Below are 23,189 nucleotides of genomic sequence, written 5' to 3'. Positions count from 1 at the left end.
TGCTTGAATCAGGTCAAAATGCTGTTATGACACAATATATTGGCTTGTCCTTACAGTTTCTGCCAGAACTCAGTTTTGAGTATAGATAACAGTCACATACACTCTGCTACTTGCCTAAATTGTGTGCTCCTTTGTCTCAGTCAGTGCCTGGATGTCTTTTGAGGAGGATTTCAGCCTTGTTGTCTCAATGGGGAACAGTGGGGAGAATTACAACGAATAATTTTCGCTCGCTGATAGCATCACTTATTTACACAAGCTTGTTTTTTAGCCTGATTCACTTTCATGTATGGACATATACCAATTGTAATGCTCTTCTCCATCATTTGATCTTTATTTTGATTAAGTGCTGTCATGATAATACAAAATCGCAAGTACGCAAATCTCTTAATTTTATCGCTTCCTGTAAACAGATATAGCACAAGCTCAATTGTGCCTTATTTGCAAATAGTGTTTGTGCTAAAATTAATAAAATATTTAGATAATATTTGAATAAATAATTTTCAAATAAATAATGCTGAATTAATGACATAATTTTTAAATAAATAAATAACTAATATAAAAAATTTGAATACGAATATTTAAATATGTTAATATAAATGGAGTAGCGGATTTAGCATCTGCATAAACAAAATGGCAGGTTAAAGTGAATAAGCCACAGGTTTTTACACTAGAATATCGTACTCTAATGTGGCACTACTGTTTAGTTATTAGACCCTGTGTGTTTTTGGTCATGTGTGTAGCGTATTAGCGAATCACACGTGAGCTCTTCTGGCTTGTGTCTGATCTGTTTACCCTGTGATAAACAGAACTAAATAGTGCTGGCCAAAGTCTCTCGCTAAGGGCCTCCTGTGATGGACAGAGACCGGGGCTGTGTATGCATGTGCAAGCTAACCACAGCTGAGCCAATCATTCACTCAGACGTCAACAGCAGCCCTAGCATTGTTAGCCTAGCTCCATCGAGAGCTTAACCGGCACGATTATTTACCCCTGCGATTTAAACGCAGCTCATTGAAATCCCAGCGCTTGACAAAACTGGACAGAAGACCCGCTTAGATCTGAAAGAGCTGCCTTTTTTCGCCTGCTCTCACAGTCTTGCTCTCTCCGTCCTTACACTTGTTCGTTTGAGTGGCATTAGCCTAATGGCTCCGGCATTCAAATGACCTTATTACCCTTTTAGTAGCCAGTGTGTGTGCGGGCAGTCACAAAGCCACCCGCTCAAACAGTGGCTGGGCTCTAAGTGGAGACAGGGCCTTGGGTAATTTAGCTGTAGTGGAGCGCGCTGGCACTAAAAGCCTGCTGGGTAATTGAGTGGCGCGGGCTAGAGAGAGGCGCCCCTGCCCTGCCTCATTATGCCATGTCTCCTGTGCTGCCTGTCAGAGGGACAGCGCTTAGCCCACGCCACCCTCGCCTAATGCGCTCTGACATGCCGTGTCCTTTCTGTAAAATAACAGTATCCTCCCTCTGCCCCTGGACCCCTCAAACACATCGATATGCTGACGGATGCACGTAGATTCGCATGCACGTACTTAACCGATCATAGCAGGTCGCGTACCGACGTACATCTGTCTGACTCATTTACTGTAATGACCACTCCTTCCACACTAAGTCTATTTCAAGCGCAGCTCTGTGAAACCCCCTAATGGTTGTTACCCCCTAACCTGTTACAGCTTTTTTCACGACTCTGACCCACAGAGAAGGACCACAGAGCAGTTTAGCATCTGTTCTTCTTTATTATGTCACCCCACTCCATATCAGTCCCACTTATCCTTCCATCTCTCGCTCTCTCTCGCTGTCTGTGTGAGCGCGTGTCTGTTATAATTAAGCTGAGGCGTCCCTGTGGCAGGGAAGCAGATTGATTCAGTCTCCAGCAAGATCTGTTGCTCTTACAATCATACATGAATTCAGCGGTGGCGCCCCCCCCCCCCCCATCCCCAAAGCACTACTCATACTTGTGATGAGAGCGCAGGACCATTTGTCTTCATTGTTTCACTGCCATCTCAAATGCTTTATGAAATCAACCTGTGTAATGAATTTTTACATTACAGATAGTTCACAGAGAGACAATTTACGGTTTATTAATTTGCATTTTACATGTTTTCGATCGTCATATAACTTAATGCATCTGCAATCAGTCCCTCTTCCATCTTGTTTTGACTTTCATGCCAGTACTGCCCACATAAAGTTACTTATTGCAAATTAAAGTCCTCATGAAATGGCTTTACGCATGGCTTTATTTCCTGTTTAAACAGGAAGTCTGGGCAGGAAATATATTGAAGAAATTGTCCCTTTAAAGAAAACACCTGTTCACACCAACATGGATGTTTGGTACAAAAAACAATCTAATTTTCATTTGTGATTTGTCTGTTCAGGCCACTGCGTAAAAAATATCAGACGGGCTGAATGAAAATAGTGACGCTTATTGGTTACCCCTGTTCATTGCTGAATTAGGGACCGTAATATTCTCGTAATAGAGAGAATGTAATTAGACAAAAATCTGTGTAGTGCAGGATGAGTCATCAATATTTTTAGTTCAAAAGTTAAAAAACTCTGTTTTCCCTGAAGAGAGAATTTGAATTTTAAAAGCCTTTATCTGGTAAAGGGATTTTTTTTGTGTGTGTGTTTAGAAGTGCAATAAGCAAAAGACATGTGGACTAAAAGCCACAAAACGTAGTTTACTTTCATGCTAATAGTATTTATTTGGAGTTGCTATTCTTGCCACCGGCATAGAAGCGATGTGTTTGTTGCCGCAAGCCGTTCTTGTCACCTTTGCTCTGTAAATGTGTGACTTCAGAGAGTATTAATGCAAAAGAGAGTGAAGAGATGAAATCCTGTATAGTGTTGCTCAGCCCTAATATATTGATTCAGTTCCTCAGTCAGCAGTTTAGTCATTAACTAAAAAAAAAAATCTTTCTTTTCCATTGATGCCACATTTTACTTCTCAACCTTGTCTGGATCAAAGCAAATATTTGTCATTCCGTCTTAAATGTAAAAATAAAATTATATAAACAAAATAAAAAAAGCCATTCACCTAAAAGAAAATGCTCTTTATTTTCCTCCTATAGATCTGAGGGATGTTTCCCTGCTCTTTCCTCACTAATTGACTGTGACATCAAATCAATACCTTTAGTTTTCTTTGTCTTCTCACTCGCTCTTCTGTGGGTATATTGACCAGGCAACGTGGAGGAATGAAAGGATGTGACCTGTTTCTCCGTCTCACAGTGGCTGCTTGTATTGGATCACTGATGAATTTACACGGAACCCACAAAAACACTTTTTGTGCTTTTATATTTAGTATGTTTTAACTGTGCACGTTTTCATTTGTCCGAACATGATTGTTTTGTATTGTACAGTATATTATGTCTTTTATTGTGTGTCTACAGAGTTTGGATGTTTAAAGCATTGACAAACACATTCTACGACGAAATTCACTTAAAATTCAGGAAATTACTGTATTTACACAAAAATCAACATAGTTTGTACACAGCCAATGAGACGATTGTCTTCGCTCATATGTCAGCACTGCCTGTTGGATGTTGAGAGGGTTAGAGAGGATTTTTCACTACATGGTCTAGCACATAGACATTTGTTGATTTCACTGTGTGCATGATGTGTGTATGTTTCTGGTGTCTGTGAATTGACAGCCCACAATCCTTGTGCTTCAGAGTGTGTAGCATGGGATTTGTAGTTTATCATGGTATTTGTCATACTGGTCTATGTGGAAAAAAAGCAAGTAAATATATGGTGGAATCCAAATTTCTCTGCCAAAAGTATGTAGTGACCTGATGAAAGTAGAGCAATGTAAAGGTTTCTAGACCCTTCAGAAAGAGGAAGTGAGGGACAGAGGGAGCGAGAATAAGAGAGAAAGAAAGAGAGAGTTGATAAATGGGGAAGTCTTCCTGTGAACAAAAGACACAGGCGATTGTGTATTGACACATCCACACCACAGATGAACGGAAGCAACTGTGTCAGATAAAAACAAGTTTATACCGGCGAGATCTCAGCCACTAGAGACACATTTGTGAATTTGTGTGTGTGCACGTGTGTCAAGGTGCTTTTCTTTGTGCCTTCTGTGTTTGTATGTGTGTCTTCACAATTATTTCTTTTAAGGATGTGTGTTATTACTTCTAGTATCATAAGGAGATTGTAACCTTATTTATTCCCCTGAGCTCTCTTTCATCTGAAAAGCTTTGTTTCTCCATCCATTCATGGACTGTACTGTAGTTCCTCCCATGGGCATGACAAGAAATGGCCTCTGAACAAACAGTTTGATTGTAAAGCTGGTTTGTATGAAGGTGAAACTAATGGATTTTAATGTGTGACAGAAAGCCTGAGGTCAGGGTTACTATATGAGTGGATGGGGGTGTAAGGTTTAGATCCTTGCTGCGTGGAATGGATTAATGTCTGTTCAGAGATATGGTCCGTATTAGATGATAAACCTGATGGTTTTTGACATTCTGGTGGAAAAACATGGTTATAGCTGGTTTTCAGCTGATTCAGACTGGTCAATAATGGTCATTATAGTCCTAATGGGTTATATATGTATGCTACATGTAGGCCTAATACATTTTGATTGCTATTAATTAATCTTTAAAATTATGTAGACAACATATATAAGCAATTTAAAATTGTATGTTTGTTAATATTCATTTAAAACCAGGTTGACCAGTTTAAGCTAGTATGACTAGCTGGGCCTTATCAAGAAAGAGATGACAGAAATGTAGTAAAGGAAAAAGAGGGGAAATGATGTAGACTGGACTTGAATCAATACTCTGACTCCATCATGGTACTGCTGTGCCATGGCTCTATTTACATCGTTGTATTTTTTATTTTATTTTATTTTTATTTTATTTGACCCCAGTTTAACTCCTAGTCAAGCAAAATTATCATGTAGCCCTCAGATCCAGCATAGTTGTTAACAATTAGCCATTAGCTGTTAGCCGCTAGCTGAACTGTGGCTGATAAGGAACTGGTCAGTTCATTAACATGGTTAATGAGAACCCCCTCATGAAGCTGATAAGGGAAGTGGGCCATTAATTGTCATTCAATTAACAGCAAGTGAGATTGCATAAAGGGTGATAAGGGTACAGAAGAGGTCATTAGCAATGATGGAAGGCAGAAAGGAGTTGTCCTTCATACGAGCCATCATTAATGAGACACGACAGTATTTCACCGAAGCACTGCTGATTCTTTGAGTTGTTTTTCTGCCACTTAGAAACCTTTGTCTAGTCTGGACTAATTTAAATATAATTCCAGATAGATAAAATGAAGTCCCACCTTCTTTTTCTGAATAAACACCCTGTTTTACCTCGAGTTACACAAGTAAAATGAGTTGTGAATGCCGTTTCATGTTGATTTTAAGTGTGTAAAGCCTCAGAAGCTACAGAAATCAGAGAATAATGTTAGCTCAGTGTGTGTTCCTGAGAGACCACAGACACAAAAGCAGACTCTGTGATCATGCTGACACAAATGTGTCTCTGAGAATCACACACACTCTGACGGACACAGGACAGACCCGGATGCCAACAGACGCAGATGTTGTGTGTGTGTGCATGCACGTTTGTTTGTTATTTACATGCGTGTCCTTTGCCATGGTCGGGTCTCCTCATGTCCTGTCATATTCAGAGATTTTCCCTCACGAGAGGAGACAGAAGGGGGCCCCAAAAACAAGCAACATAACACACATAGAAATCCGCACGCACTTAACAGCCAGTGGGGATTCACTGTCTGCCGTAATCAATAGATAAATCTCACATGCTAACACACAAACGTAGCGCCCTACAACAGCAACTTTTGCAGGGGTGTAGAAGCAATGCAAAGAGTTGGGGGAGACTTATTATAAAATGTATCTGATTGATTTGAATGTTAATTATGTGATTTAAAAAAAATTATTTGCTGGAAGACGAAGAAGAGGTGCTAGTCTATAAAGCTATCTGTTAGCATTCCCATTCATCTCAATGGCAGTTTCTCGACTATCTCAAGTAGACAACTGAAATAGAGTAATTTCAACAGGAATTCGCACAAGCTGGGATTTCAATTGAGGGGGGAATTTCCCCAAGCAAATTTTTTGAGGTTTTGTAATGACACAAAGAAAAAGGGATTGGTTGATTTTTAGTCATTATTAGTTTCTGTAGTATAATGTGATGTATAATTTAAAAAAAATTTGAATAACACATTTTCAGATTTTAAGGCCCATTCGCATCAAGGATAACTATGTATGAAGAGAGAGTAGGTCAATGGCCAGTCAAAATTAGCCCCAAAATAGCCCAGTGAGATTTTCTCCATCTCTGAAATTGTACTTATGGGAGTGGAAATCAACCCGCTGAAATGTTTTGGTAAGGGGCTTTACATTTCCGGCACAAGTTTGAGGTGTTTTGCCAATCACAATGCATTGGGTCAGCTAGCCAATCAGAGCACTCTGAGTTTTTCAGAAGGAGGGGCTTTATAGAAATTGATGCGTTTCACTGTACAATCATGAATTTGAACATTTAAAGCATGTTATATTGCACCCAATAAACAAAATAATACGTTTTGAAAATAACATTATATAACCCCCTTAATAATCGTTGTAATTCTATGAGAATAGGGAAAACCACATTAGGCATTTAAAGCAGCAGACGACGTAACATCAGCGCGTATAGTTATCTTTATTATTTGTTATCTTACTATAATGATTTTTGTATATTTTCTAATCTTTTTACAGTACCCACAAAAAGTTGTCTTTGGCTCTGTTTACACTTGGTATTGAGATGCATTTTGGTCTATCAGATCACATCGTCCACTTGACGATTCTTAATACCGGGTTTAAACAGGGCCTAAGCTTGTGAGATCACTTTGTTGTCCAGAAGGATATGTCTCTGGAGGGATGGGATCTTGCACAGCAATGCAGGGGTTAACTGCTGAATGCAACTTGCTAACGATTCCCGCTTTGCACTTCAGCAAATCAAAGATCATTTTTGATTAGCTGTTGGGTATATAAATGTATGTTTAGAGAGATACATGAGGTAAAAACATGCATTAGTGTATTAATGACAACATACACTCAAACACTTATTGTGCTCCACAAAAGCATGTTTCTGACTCCTGTGGTTTGGTGTGTAGCAGTTGAGGGAGTAATTACAGTGTATGTGCTTTGTTTTTGAGATGTTTAATTATGGTGTTTCTGTAAACGACACAGTGACAGTTCAGGGCCTGTGTGTGTGTGTGTCTGTGTGGGTTTTCAGTATGCACACAGTGAATGGGTAATTTTAGTTGTTTGGTTAATGATATAGCAAAAGTCTGTGACCCTTGAGTGCGTTCTGATGGTCTGATCTTAATGGATCCCTATCATGGTGCTGCCGTCCTGTCTCTCTGTTTCAAACTTCCTTTGCTTTCTTTCTCACATCGGCTATTTATGTCGGCTACATCTCGGTTCACTGACACAGTTTATTTCAGTGTCATTATTGTGTTCTTTGTAAAGAGTGGACAAAAGCAGGGTGTTATTCTCCTCATTACTAACACATGAACTCACTATGCTTTTGATCTGAGGCCACTAAACAGCATAAACATCTCAGCTTTTAGATCTCAGTGTGAAGCGATGACTGGAAAATGAATTACAGTGAATCCTGAAATGAACTAAGTAACGGCCTGTGCACACCAAGAACGATATCTGTAAACGTAACTATAATGATAAATATTATCGTCCACACCAATGGACGATTATGCTGTGTTCATTATAAGAGAATGCTGCAGTTCTGTCATCAAAGTCAGGTGGATTCTGTTTGGCTGTGATTGTTCTTGCTGTTCATCAAATGGAAAAAAAGATGTTCTGCATAGGGCTGGGTATTGACACAACTTTCACGATTCAGTAAGTTGTTCTGTATCTTTCAACATTCATTCTGATGTTCATTCAAGTTTATTTTGTGCTACAACTAGTAGTAAAGCAGAATAGTTGATACGTTCACATGCTTTTCACGCTGCCACTTCAATTGATCAGCCAATTCAAAATTAGTGGTACAGTAAAATATGCAAATTATTATTTCGTTAGGGCAGTACCTCTAGTATAAAGACCCTAGAAAGAGCGCAGTGAAATAGGTTGATGGCGCAATAGCATATGAGACACTGAGCTGCCTAAGTTTAATGTTTCATAAATTCAATTTCAAGAAGTAGTAAAATAAGAGCAAAAAACACATGAGGGATTAAATGTACATGAGAAAAGATGTGTCTTTTAACATGGATTTGAATACAGCTAACGTTTTAACAGGTAGTGGTAGGTTGTTCCACAGCTTAGGGCCAGCCAAGGCTTGATCACCCCTGCGTTGTAGGTGAGATCGTGGGACAGACAGGAGATGATGATGATGATTTTGTGATCTAAGTGATCTGGTTGTAGTCTGGCTATCACCAGACCAAGCTCAATCTTTTAAGATTGAACATTGGTCTGGGGAGTCTGCTATGTATTTTCTACTGCACAAGAGGCATGATCAACGGGCATAGTTCAAATGACTCTGTACGGAAAACTTCAGACAGGAAATGTGTAACCAAACGTGTTTATCAGCGGTTTACAGAAGCAGCAATGGAATCGAGCGATTTTTGCAGGTTGTGCAAAACAAACATGAAAGTTAGTGGTATTTACACCCACTTGAGCGATTTGTTTGCTAAAGAAGCCATTGAGCATTGTCGAGAGGTTAAAAGGAATTGGACAGCGCCACAATGGCTCTAAAATTGGATTGGATTAAACTTGCCAATAGCGCGCCAGGTGGATAAGCCAGTTTGTGATTGGTTCCTGCAAATTTGTAAAGGAAGCAGGATAGATAAATGTACAGGTTTCCAGCCTGAGCTGCAGGGTGAAATCAAATCACTGGCAGATCAGGATAGGTTTACCCAGTCTAATCTGGTTGGGTTGTGAGTGACAATTAAGTCGGAAAGGTATTTAGGGGCTAGATTGTTGAGAGCTTTATAAACAAATAATAGAATTTTAAAATCAATTCGGGATCGGACTGGCAACCAGTGCAAAGAGCGTAGAATTGGTGTGATGTGATCTCATTTTGGACCATTTGGAGACGATAGATGGAGGAGAGAGGTAAACCGACTTGCAGTGAATTACAGTAATTGAGTCGTGTTGAAATAAAAGTGTGGATACCAGTTTGAAAACTATTCCTGCTTAAAAAGGGTTTGATTTTGGCCAACCGGCGAGGATGGTAAAAGCTAGCGCTAACTACAGTATGGCATTAATTTGTTTGTCTAATTTAAGACTTCTATTTAGGTAAAATCCCAAGTCTTTAATGTCAGAGATAAGGTATGGCGTAAGGGTGCCTAGATCGATAGAGTTTTTATCAGAGTGCTATTTTGGCCCAAACTAGATAATCTGGGTTTTATCGTCGTTAAGTAGCATAAAATTGTTAGTGAGCCACAGTTTGAGTTTGTGAAGACAGGCTTCCAATCTATTAAATACAAAATTATCTTTGTGTTTTATAGGCATGTAGAGTTGGGTTTTGTCTGCATAGCAATGGTACTCTCAGAGGTAGCATGTATAATGAGAATAGTAGGGGTGCCAGAATCGATCCCTGGGGTACACCACAGGTGAGCTGCCGAGAATGAATGAACAACACCTAAACAAACAGAAACTTCTATTATACAGGAAAGACTGGAACCATTTGAGTACCATACCTGTGATACTAATAGAACGTTCCAGCCGAGATAAAAGAATCCTGTGATCTACGAAGTCAAAAGCCGAGCTCAAGTCTAAAAGTAGTAAGGTCATAGTGTCTCCAGCGTCTGTAGTCAATAAAATATCATTAATATCACACTACTGATTAGTGTTCAAGTAATTCTGCAACTGTATAAAAATAGATTTGAGTAGAGTAATTTTGTTAGAGCAGTTCATCTAATACAAGACTGAATCCAGCTACTTATTCGTTTGTCACTTATTGATGCGTGAGCCTCCCCTTTATGTAACTTGAAGCTACCTGAAGTCCTCTATGGCACTGCTCGCAATAAACTCTGTGAGAATTGAATGAATGGATTTAGCATTTCTCTGCCACCTGTAAGGAAATGTTAAATCCAACAAAGTGGTTTAATAAAGGGTGAATTAATCTTGTAATTGATCTCGACTTGGCACATTTTACTGTACCAATATTTCTAAATTGGCTGTTAAAGTTCCATATGAAATAATATAAATATACGGCCCTAACAAAATAAACATTTGGAGCACTTTTTTACTGTACCAGTTTTTTTTTTTTAATGGACCATTAAACTTGGCATATAGGACAATGCACACTGAGCTGTATATTTCGCCATCAGCCTATTGCAGAGGATGTTAAAGCAGACATAAGGCCAGGAAATAGGACGTACTGCCCAAACAAAAGCCACATTTTTAGCAGTTTTACTGTACAGTCTTTTTTTTTATGGACCCTTGAGCTCCATCGGATTGCGCCATCGGCCCATTTCTCGGCACAATTTCTCGGCCGCCACAGGATTTGTGCTAAAGAGGATGTAACAAGGTTCAAGCTCAGGGAAGAATGAGGCAGGAACCAGCGAATGTTCAACGTAACTTTAATCACCAAATATGCAAACAACAAAACGAAAGTAAAGCTGCAGCCCCTCACGGACGACTGCTGCATATAAACATAATACAATCCTTCACTGTCATCGCTCTTCCTTTTTGTCCTTCTGGAGCTCCTCCGTGGGACTCCAGACCAGTGTGACACGCAGGTCCTTAGCACTCGCGCCACCAACTTCGCTCCGTTCCCATAAACCAGTAATTGTAACACGTTAGCGCGCTAAAGATTCCAGAGAAGCTTTTCACGTGTACACGCGAAAGTCAGTACATTTTTGATTTCTGAAAAGTTCCCTTTAGGGGCTCTGTAAAAAGGAGATATTTTGACACATTTTTTGAATATTTTGAGAAATAATATTTGAATAAAATGTTTTTGTCCATACAATAAAAGTCATCAAATCTGTTTCACACCATTTTGTTGTGATAAGACAGAAGCTTCAAACAGAAGATGGTTTGTCCCAGTGTTAGGTCATCTTTACCCATTTCAGCATTTTTATTTATTTATCATATGTAAAACTGTTGGCATGTTGGATTGTATTGTCTAGGTACATTTTCACTCCCATTCTGAGAAAATGACTTTCAAAAGGGAAATATTTATTCATAGGCACCGCACAAAACCGCACTGATGGACAAACACCATTGCTTGAACCCCGCAGGGTAGATTGGTTGTGTAACATTTATTCAAATAGACCTCTTTGTACAGGAATGAGACGAGATGAGGCTCATTTTACAGGAAGTCCGTCCAGGAAAACTCAGCGAATGTCATTTATCTCCTGGGCAGCGCTGACTTCTGAACGCAGGTGTGACCCTTACCTTACGCATACAGAGTGTGTTCATGCCTTTTTCCAGAGTGTCCGGGACAGAAGGATGAGCCTGAAAAATCACTCAAAGTCACAAAACACGATCAATTATTAAAAAATGATAGCATCTCAGTAAAAGCACATCTGTGTAGAGGGCAGGAGTAACATGCAAACGGTAGCCATTAGCACTTGGTGATGTGTGTGAGTGTTTGTAACCGTGTGCACTGCATATGAACCCAGTAGACTGTGCGGCTAATGAGCTGGCCCGTATGTAATGTGATTAAAACAGTGAGATTTGGTGTCATTCTACTGGTGTGTTCAGGCGTGCTGAGATGAGCTTTATTAATTTAATAAAGCAAGATCATTGGTTGGCTGGACGTGCTTTCCGACACCCCCTTCTCCCCACCTCACAGCTGTTCTGCTGCCCGCATTACAGCTCTCCCCCTCTGTCCTGACTAACACCGCCCTATTCAACCTGAACCCTTGCCGATGTTCGCACACTCACCTGTTGCCAGTCAACACAAACTCCTGTGAGTTCACTCTCTCCATTTCTTTTTTCTTTTTTTTTTATGTGCATGACTGTAGTGTTTTCTCTGACTTTTTGAGTACTACTTTTCCTGCTCAGTGTTTCAATTTATACATCCATGGAAATGTTTTTTTTTTTTTTTTGCTTTATAGAAATGAGTTTAGTGTTCTACGTAGACAACATTCATAATGTATAGATTATTTCTTATTTCTTACTCCATAAAAACTTTGCATGTCTGATAGTGCTTGGTTATATATATTTTGGCCACTCCCTTACCCCTTAATCCAGCCCTAAACCTAACCATACCACCAAATCTGTCTACCTCAACTGCGTTTTGCAATACAACATAAGTATTATCATAACAATTGTGTATATATATGTATATATATATATGCATTTTATAATATGTATTTTATTGTATAAAGTTATTTTATTTTAACATAAATAACTAATGATATACTGTGTATACTGTGTGTATATATATATATATATATATATATATATATATATATATATATATATATATATATATATATATATATATATATATATATATACAGTGCAATGCATAAGTGAATACACCCATGCTAAAATTGACTAAAAAGAGGAATAAAAAATCATATTTTGGAAATTGAACTTAATGCCTTAATTAAAAAAATTAGGAAAAATCCAACCTTTAAGGACACCAATTTTCTTTGTGAATGAATAATGTATCATAAATAAATAAATGTTCTTCCTTAAAATACATGGTGCATAAGTGAGTACACCCCTATGTTAAATTCCCATAGAGGCAGGCAGATTTTTATTTTTAAGTTTTTTATTTTATTTTATTTTTTAGGATACTATGGATTTTTATTTTTAAAGGCCAGTTACTTCATGGATCCAGGATACTATGCATCCTGATAAAGTTCCCTTGGCCTTTGGAATTAAAATAGCCCCACATCATCACATAGCCTTCACCATACCTAGAGATTGGCATGGTTTTATTTCAGTTAGCCTAAAAGCTAGTTTGATTTGCATTGAGAGATGATCTTATGGAAAGTACCCCATGCCAATCTCTAGGTATGGTGAAGGCTATGTGATGATGTGGGGCTATTTTAATTCCAAAGGCCAAGGGAACTTTATCAGGATGCATAGTATCCTAAAAAAAAAAAAAAAAAAAAAACTTAAAAATAAAAATCTGCCTGCCTCTATGGGAATTTAACATAGGGGTGTACTCACTTATGCACCATGTATTTTAAGGAAGAACATTTATTTATTTACGATACATTATTCATTCACAAAGAAAATTGGTGTCCTTAAAGGTTGGATTTTTCCTAATTTTTTAAATTAAGGCATTAAGTTCAATTTCCAAAATATGATTTTTTATTCCTCTTTTTAGTCAACTTTAGCATGGGTGTATTCACTTATGCATTGCACTGTATATATATATACACACACACACACACACACACACACACACACATACATATACATACATATATACAGTATATATCATGATTAGTTATTTTAACTAAAATGTAAATTGTAATTTCTGATTTAAAGGCTTCAAAAAACAAAATCTTCCCCCTGTACTGCAGTTCATCTTTTCCACTGTCCATCACAGTCTATAAACTAACTTTGAAAATCTGCATTATGCCTGTTTGTCGGTCAGTCAATAAGCATGTGATTCAACAAGGAATGCATGGCCAGTCATATGTCCAGCTGCACGATGCCTTTGTGTGTGTGTTTGTGTGTTTGTGTAAGTGTACTCTAGTGTCTTTGAGTCTATCTTCCTCTCTGTATAGTTCTGTGTTCTCTAATTTTGTGCGCCAGATGACTTTTATTAGTTTTGTGTGACAAAGTCTTCAGAGAGAACGCAGATGGCTGAAATTAGTAGTACAAAAAGCCATTAGAGTAGGTAACAGATGTAAATAAGTTAATCTCTTTGTGTTGCTCACTCCAGAGTCTAACCTCACAGTCACACCGAGTCAGAAGAGAGATCTCTCATTTTCCTCCTCCATGTCTCTTTGATTCCCTCCCCATTCATTTCCTGCATGTGACCTGCATAGCAGGAAACAACTTAATTGTATGAAAACACTGATCTTGTATATACTAGTTTCACGCAGATGAACTTTTTTTTTCATCGTGTAGAGTTTCAAATATTGTTTGCAATAACACTGAACCAACATTCTAAATTTATTATTGGGTATAAGACAAAGTCAAAAAAAAAAAAAAAAAAAAATCTTTTAAGAACTTAGTTATATAAGTGGAAACTCTCAAAGGGGCCTCGAGATTACTTATTAATTATTTAGGCAAAATCTGTAAAACGGTTAAAAATAAGCATGAGTTAAAACAGTTAAAAATAAAGATATTTCTCATTTTTATTTCATTAAAATTATGAATATAATTTTTACATTTAGCTCTATATTTTTAACTCTATAATTCCTTATTTTCCAGTAAACTGGAAAAGGCATAGGGCTGTAAATTATTTTGAGGTCAAACTCTTTGAAGACAAAGAGTTTGAGAACTGGTCTAGTGGTCCAGTTTTAGTTTAGCCTGAAAAGGGACCTTTTGAGAAAACTGATTAATTGTCAAAATAGAACAACATCTTCATTTTATGGCTAATATTTGTAATTTGTGATCCGACTTTCAAACTCTAAAGCCATTTACACAGCCCGTCTAACAACCACAGTACAGCAACCTTTGACCTCCAGCGATTAAAATAGCTGTGTGAACAAGGAAACCCCCTTATTTAGTCCAGCAAACAGTCCTTCAAGTAATTAGCATCTTTAATGGATGACTTTGTCCAAATAGCAAAACTGTTTAGTGCTGCTTAGTACAACCCTCTCCTGTCATGTTTCCTGATCTCTTTATCTGTGTGGAAGAGGCATCATGCTCCGTTTCACACAACCATTCTGGACCTTATGTAAGACAACAGTCGTATGATCTCTCTCTGTCTTCAGCTCAATTCCTTCATCTTTCCATCCTTCCATTTCAACAAATAAACAGACCACAGGCCCACTTTGCTTTGCAGCCTGACATAGTACCCATTTTCTATGACTGTATTATGTAAGCGTTCTGTCACACAGGCCAGAGAACAAAGGACCCGACTTATCTCTCCTCAGAGGGGAATTCCACCCCAACAACAATGAGATCTTATTCTTCTTCCGTCTCTAATGGAGTCCATCGATACACATGGCTTCTGAACTTGACCAGGTTTCCAGTCAGACTTTGAGCTAATTTTGCTAATCATTTGTACTGGATGTTCACCAATCTGAATTGTGTATTGTATCATACCTAAATCGTCATACATGAAATTTGGGATGTAAGCTGATGATGATAAAGCTTAGCAGTTAACACACATGCTACAGAAATGTAACAGTAGCAGTTACAGAAAATGATGAGCACTAAAGCGCTACATGTTGAAGCACATGTGCTAAATGCTAGTCCATGACTTCGACAAGGCAGCTTCCTTTTGAAGATTGACCGTAACCATTTTTACTGCTGTTTATGTTTTTGTTTTAATTCAGAGAAGCATTTTAATACTTAAGTAACTGTATGCTAACTTAAAAAGCAGATACTCCTCCTTCCAGATACTCCTATAGAATTCATATAGAACTAAAATCTTCTTGAAAATGTAAAGTTATCAATATTATTAAAAGCCATTTGAGGCTCATATACTGTTGATGCTTGACCAAAACCTTTAAATCAAGTAGCCTATACACTTAAAAAAAGTGTTCCTTTAGGGTTACCTTATTTTTGTACCTGTACCTTATTATTTCCCCCTTGTAATACAGAAAGATGCTCTAATTAATGGTTTAACAATATTTTGTCTTAAATGATGTTACTTACCACTATTTTGTGAGTTAGATAATGTGGGAAAAACGAGTCTCCTAGAGACAGAGTAGTTTGTGTAAGGAAGGTTTGCATTGCTTTGCCGTGTATTGTTGTGGAGGTGTTAGCCGCCAGCTCTCACGCCCCACGTCTGAATAGACCAAGACAGATGAGTTAAAGAGTGCATTCAGCCCAGGAACTCATTTCGTCCTTTCAGTGGACACTCTTAGATTAACAGTACAGGCTTCCATCATGAGACGAGGCCGAGAGAAAAGCCACATCACTGAAGACTAGCACACAAAAGGGGATTTCAATCAGTGTGGCACTCAGGCTGGCTTTATGGGCTGACAGGAGTAAATAAGACCGTGCTGTAAGCAGGGGCCCTGCACTGACACTCATACGTTTTGTAGGATGGATATACATATACACACAGATAAGCAAACATGCACACACTCCTATCTACAGTAGCTCCAAGCACAGACATTAGAGTTTTATATTAAGTGTTTGTGTCTAATGTACTCATCCGCGTATTTACAGTACCAGCCAAAAGTTTGGACACACTTCTCTGAATTAGTTTCTTATCTTAAAAATCTTCTGTGATGCTAATGCTTATAATTAGTAATTTGTAATTAGTCATATTATACATGTAGGCTTACACATCATTTTCTTTTGCCTACTAAAGTAATTTAATATTTGTAATTCATTTGTGTGCATATATATACACATTTATAATGACTATTTTTTTTATTATATTATTTGAATATATTATAAATAAATGTATGATCCTAAAAACCTTCTAAGATGATTATAATGCTTATAGTATAGTCACACCCATCATACAGACACAACCACACATAGTTATCTCGAATCCTGCTGTCTATTGTTCTATTGTGGGCCCAAATTCATCTATATGTGTTGTACAGACATCTCCACAATCCTCTGAGTGTAAACCCTCCCCCCTCGGCGTATAGCACCAGGGTGGTCCGACGCATCTTAGCGATCGGAGAACCACTGGCCCCAATTCGCAAGAATCTTGGTTACGTGATCGACCTAAAAGAGTTCCATGTATGTTCATCCGAGGTTTAGCCGTTCAATCAAATTCCATTTCCACCTCACTGAGGACTTCACGCTGCACGCTAAACTTGGATGATGACATCCAAGTTTTCTCTGCGGATTATATACGGGAGCGTGCAAGATTAGAAACTTACAATGAGGCTCAGCTCATGTAATGAAAGATCCCAATGTTCTCTTAGACTATACAACCATGTCTCTCCAGCACGTCCCTGCAATGTTCCAGTGAAGACATATACAACTGTGTCTCTTAAATCTCATCTGGTTTGAGCTGTTAGCAAGGGGACAGTGGTCTAAATCTTCCAAAACTACTCACAAATGACATGGTTTACCAATTCAGTTCTAAGAAGGATGATATAAGACTTAGCGCCGGGTTTGTTGAGGAGAATCAGAGCTTGCCAAGAGTTCTGATAAAGCTGAGAGAATCCTCTCTATTCTGCATGCTTACACTCATAAACTCTAGACGTGACATTTTAAGTACTGTACAATTTACAGATGCAATGATAAGTTCTGTGAAGTGGATTAAGAGTGTTTCAAGTTGTTTATGGATAGAAAAATCTACACAATGTCCGTCTTTGAGGTCCAGAAGTTCTCCCGTTGGGGGAGAACTTAAAACAAAGCAAAATTATAGTTTCAATGCAACACACAGCTTGGCAGAACAAAGTTGAATACTTTTGTTCCACCATCAAACAAATCTCTTCAAGCAGAGAAATGCTTCAGTGTCGAGAGGGCTGGAGAGCCTGAGTGAAGTTTCTAACTTGTTCTTTTTGTGTTCGTTTTGTTCAGGTAGAAGCAGATACAAGAACAAAACTTTTTCACCACAAGAAGCCTCAACACAACTGACTGGTATGTAATATGTGCATCTGCAAAAGGCTTTTATAAACGTTCCCAGTGCTTTAATTTTTTGGTCATTGTTACAGACATTATGTATCCTCATAGCCTGTTACTCTTCGACAACTAAAGCAAAGCATTAATGTCTGGTGTCGTCTTGTGATTGTCTGCTGATGTGAGGGTGTACAGTGTTCCAAATATTACAACCATTATTAAGGGTGGTTGATAATCTATGTAGGTTTTACCACTGACTGATTCTTAAAAATGTATATATTCACCTTGTCGCCCTGTGCCACTTGTGCGTGGCAGACACAATTTTTTTTTAATGAAAATGAATAAATAAATGTACATTATTGCAGTTTATTGTATTAGTAAAATGTTACTTTTCCTTAATATACAATTTAATCAGTATTAAATTGTATTTAATACAATTATCAGTTAGATTTTATACATTAATTTAAATGTTTTACAACTATATACAGTTTTATAAGTTTTTATTAGTTATTTTTCTTATTTTCTTATATACTGCAATCCAAACATGCAAAAGGAACAAAAGAGAGAAAGTCACACATGACTTGATGTATAGAAATTTTGAAGATATACTGTACAAGTAGCCATTTATACCGTGTATTTGCTTTCAGGAAGCAGAAAAAAAAAAATCTGTATTTCTCGACTACACGTTAAAGAAGTAAGTGTGGTGTGTGTCCAAATGCTTTAATGGTGTCACACATAATTCAGTAATGAACTCTGAAAGCTCTGATCATGTAATAGACGTTGCCTCCTGGCTCTTTGGACAACATATGACAACATTTTGACACACTTCAACTCACCTATGAGCGCCATCAGGGGGCTGGTTTTGTTTGTGTGTGTGTGTGCGTTAATGGATTCTGGAGAAGGGGCTGTGAGTCTGTTCATCTGTGTTTGGGGCTGTTGGTGGGCGTCTTTGTCATGTATGTGTGCCATACATGTCTGTGTGTGTGGGACCGTATCACAGACGGGCTTGAGTGTGTCAGAGTGGCCGCTGTCTCGCAGCTTGTAGTCATATTTCATGAAGCCTATGAGACTCAGTTGGCGGTATGTGTGAGTTCTGTCTATTTCCGTCTTTCTGACTGTGGCACTGCCCACTGTGTGTGAGTCTGTGTATGACTTCCTACTGTCTATGCAGCGTGCCAGTGGGAGACCGCCATCCTGTGCCCCCTCGCAGCGAGATCCACCATTCCTATGCCTTCATCTCCAACCAACCATCCTCTCCCTCTTTCTGTGTGTCTCTTTTACTGTCTCCACCTCCTCACTGTATCTCTTTATTTCTCTCTGTGGGCATCCCTGTAAAGTACATGGAGTTTGGGCAGGCAACAAACTCGTTTATTAGTGTTAGATTTCTCTTTTATCTGCACTATAAATAGTTGTCTGATTGATGTTGCGTTTCATTTGTAGATGCCTGATTTAGACGATGACATGATGCGCTCTGATCCAGAAATCATGGCTCTGTCCCCAGTCCCTAATGACTCTAGAGCCTCTACCCACTTACAAAACATTGTTCAGTTGACAACTGCAAACTTTTATCAAGCTGCTTGACTTTTGTTTTCTGGCATAGACCATATACCTGCCAAAATGATTCTAATGATTTGATTTTGATGACATATACTGTAGGCCCAGACGGAGCGGGTTTTTTATCTGTGGTCATTTTGGGAAGTCTGTTGAATGGATTTAAACTTAGTAAAACTCTTTTAGCTACACTATAGTTGTTAGCTATAAGCATACTTAAATTTGCCTAAAATATTCAATAAAATTAAAAAGATGGGAGATTTCTTAGAGCATTTTGAACAAAGCATGTTCCAATTTTGTCCATTTTTTTATATGCCTCTACCTCACCCTAGTCTGTCTATCTGTCCGTCCATCCATCCAAATATTTCCAAAACATCATATCAAAACCTTGAAATGTATGTATATATATTTCTATATTTTATTTAAATATATAAGAGATCCAGATAGCCAGTTGTGTCTGTCTGTTTCTCTCTCTCCTCCAGTTTTCCCACCTCTCTTTCCTCCTGAGGGCAGCAGCAGCAGTGGCGGCGTCGGCACTCCTAATTGGCCGTGCGCTCGACGTCGCCTGTTGTGATCATATAAATTTATTGGTGCTTAGAAGGCACAAGCTATTAAAACATTACAATAGACATTAGCGCAGGCCCAAGCAGCCTGCTTGGCCTAACGAACATATGCTTCCCTACCAATGCCTAAACTCTTATTTATGGATTTAATTTAATGTGCGGGAAGAATTCTAAATTAAATTTGGTGTGTGCCTCTGGAGAGTGTCGGTGTATAATAACATGGTAATTTTTACACATCTTTATGAGAAATGAGAAAATTAATTCTTTCTGACAAGCTGTAATTACTGGGCTTGGACTAGTCGCAGCTGAACAGTTTGAGCTCAGCTAGTCTGCCAATGAACTAAAGGAGAGGAGAACAGATAAGGAGGACACACACAATTATGGACGCACACCCACACGCGCACACAGACACAAAGACACGCAATTATATACACCCACAAACACACACCTACAGATCAACATACACGCACGCTGAAAGCTAACACACAACTACTCCCATCCGAACTAACAGACTCCTACATACCTACAGTAACTGCACACAAAACGTATAGAAGATGCCATAAAGCAGTGGTTGTCCACTGGTTTTGCTTCAGGACCCAGATTTTCCATCGGGTGTCAAGTGGAAACCCAAAACTTTACAAAAAACTGTAAACATTTTCTTAAAATCAAACAGTGAAACCTTTTAATATTCCAGTTTTCTCTATTCAGGAATGTCACACAACCTGTTTGTGTCGGACTCTTCTTAATTTGTCTGGTTTCTTGACAGTGGAATTTGCATAAATAATGTGTAGAGTTCGATTGGACACGCAGCTTTTGTCACCAGCAACAAAAATACATGGTAAATACATTCTCTTGTATTTTATTGTATTAATTGTATTTAGCATACTCCCCACCCCACCCCATTATCTGTGACCCTAACAGTCCTGCGGCTTATTTTTGGGTCATAACCCACCAGTTGAGAACCACTGCAAAATAGGGATCCACAATCAATCAGCCAATATTTATGTATATATGCATGTGTTTTGTTTGGTTGGTTGGTAAAGGTCAATATTGGATATTTAATTGTGCTTGCTCATATTTATTATTATTTTTTTTATGTAGATGGCCTTTGCTGCCATGTAATTCTCACTTAACTATGAAAATGTATTTGTAGCATTTAAAATGATTTATTGTTTTATATTTTTTTATTTAGACAAAATAATGTAGAATTTTAGCATTGGCCATTTTTCAGTTATTGGCCTTAACATGAATAATCATCAGCTTGTAGTCAGAATTTTAATATTGGTGCATCCCTACTCTAAACATTTGCCTGGTTCAAATATTGTATTGTCTCTTAAAGGGATACTCCACTTTTTTTCGGAAATATGCTCATTTTACAACTCCCCCAGAGTTAAACAGATGAGTTTTACCGTTTTAGAATCCATTCAGCCGAACTCCGGGTCTGACGGTACCACTTTTAGCATAGCTTAGCATAGATCATTGATTCAGATGAGTCCAGTAGCATTTCTTTCAAAATGACCAAAGAGTTTCAATATTTTTCCTATTTAAAACTTGACTCTTCTGTAGTTAAACCGTGTACTAAGATCGACGGAAAATGAAAAGTTGCGATTTTCTAAGCCTATATGGCTAGGAACTACTCTCATTCCGGCTTATAATCAAGGAACTGTGCGGCCGTACCATGGGTGCAGCAGGCGTAGTGATATGACGCAGCGCCTAAAAATAGTCCCCAGCTCGGTAACTTCCAACGTGACCGGGACTAAGTTTGTCTAACCTATTAGACCTATTTTCAGGCGCTGCGTCATATCACTACGCCTGCTGCACCCATGGTACGGCCGCACAGTTCCTTGATTATTACGCCGGAATGAGAGTAGTTCCTAGCCATATAGGCTTAGAAAATCGCAACTTTTCATTTTCCGTCGATCTTAGTACACGGTTTAACTACAGAAGAGTCAAGTTTTAAATAGGAAAAATATTGAAACTCTTTGGTCATTTTGAAAGAAATGCTACTGGACTCGTCTGAATCAATGATCTATGCTAAGCTATGCTAAAAGTGGTACCGTCAGACCCGGAGTTCGGCTGAATGGATTCTAAAACGGTAAAACTCAACTGTTTAACTCTGGGGGAGTTGTAAAATGAAAAAAGTGGAGTATCCCTTTAAGCACTCTTGCAACACGTCTAAATGTAAGATAGCCACATGTTCAGTCTAATTGGTTCCCTTCAGAGAAGTACGTGACAAAAGACGAAATGGACGTTTCGGACACAGTTATGGGTGAGGTCTCAGCCTGTAGGGAGTTCTGTTGCCCTGTCTGATAAACATGAATTGCTAGCAGGTCTGCCCCATTCAAGGTCATCTGCCATTTAGTATTCACAGCAAAGCTTGACCATACCACTAGGTCTCATAGCTAAATAATGATCACACATACTTTACCCTATTGCATTTTGAAAAGAGAGAAAAACTGTTATAGCTGTTGTTTCTGTTGCTATCGGTATGACATTATGGGTCACTTTAGTTTCCGCACTGTAGTTGTGTGGCATGGATAGGTGTATGCGCGTGGCACATGCTGACTGTGCATCCAGGGGCCATTTCAGTTTATTTATTCATTCTGTTCCATTTTGTCATGCGCTGTTAAATGTTTAATCCTCTCATCCCTGCGGTTGGGGACCGCCAGGGGAATGCCGCCCTAGTGGTCACCGCAGTGAATAATACATTATGGTGTGTGTGTGTGTGTGTGTGTGTGTGTGTGTGTGTTTGTAGTGATGAAATGCAGGTGTCAGTTCATAAGATGGCCATTTTGATGACCGTGTCTCTCTCGCTCTCAATCTCTCTCTCAATCTCTCTCTGTCACACACACACTTTAAAACACTAGGTTGGAGTCTATTAACCCTTCTGAAGGGTGGCCTGTCAGAGTGTGTTAGCTGATGGCTCCATTGTCTTTCACTCTCTGTGACTTACTCACTCTGAGATAACAAGTTGAGCTCTCATAAGCACTCTGCTCTGACTGTCCTCTGTCTGTAGATGGAGAGGATAAAACATTTATTCACCTGGAGTAAGGAGTTTGGCAACATACCACCACTCTGTTTTTGATTGACAATGACAAAGAATGCTGTTATGCTGATCAGACAACAATGTAGAGCATCCGTTTGTGTTATAGACATGAATGACATCTCAAATAGTGAAGCTTGTTGAGGAAAGTTATGCATTACTTTTCTAATTCCACCACGCACTACTAGACTGAAACTCAGTTTGTGTTTGTCAAATTAGTGACCACTTTATAATTATAATAATTTGTTACATTTATATAGCGCTTTTTCTGAGACCTCAAAGCGCTTTACATATGGAAGGGGGGAATCTCCTCAACCACCACCAATGTGCAGCATCCACTTTACCCTAATCTCAGTCCAGCTGCATCAATTACAAGATCATACTCCTCCCTTATTGTAGATACTGTCCTAGATTTTGATACAGATTTTATCTTAGATTTCAAATCGCATTTCTAATCAGATTT

The 23,189-nt window shown here is 38.5% G+C and overlaps 1 protein-coding gene across 5 annotated transcripts in view; it reads left to right on the top strand.

Annotated features, from left to right (window-relative positions):
• sox5 (SRY-box transcription factor 5) overlaps window positions 1–23,189 on the top strand; it is a 198,240-nt gene that overhangs the window by 67,064 nt on the left and 107,987 nt on the right. For 4 of the 5 annotated variants that reach the window (XM_084408170.1, XM_084408178.1, XM_084408176.1 and 1 more), the window contains one exon: window positions 17,531–17,590. The gene's annotated coding sequence lies outside the window, so the exon portion shown is untranslated. The remainder of the gene's footprint in view (window positions 1–17,530; window positions 17,591–23,189) is intronic. The other variant, XM_084408173.1, reaches the window with a different exon arrangement.

Source organism: Rutilus rutilus (assembly GCF_951802725.1).
Source record: "Rutilus rutilus genome assembly, chromosome: 4".
Classification (NCBI taxonomy): Eukaryota; Metazoa; Chordata; class Actinopteri; order Cypriniformes; family Leuciscidae; genus Rutilus; species Rutilus rutilus.
Note: the sequence above shows the minus strand (reverse complement) of the source record. Positions and strands in the feature narration are given on the sequence as shown.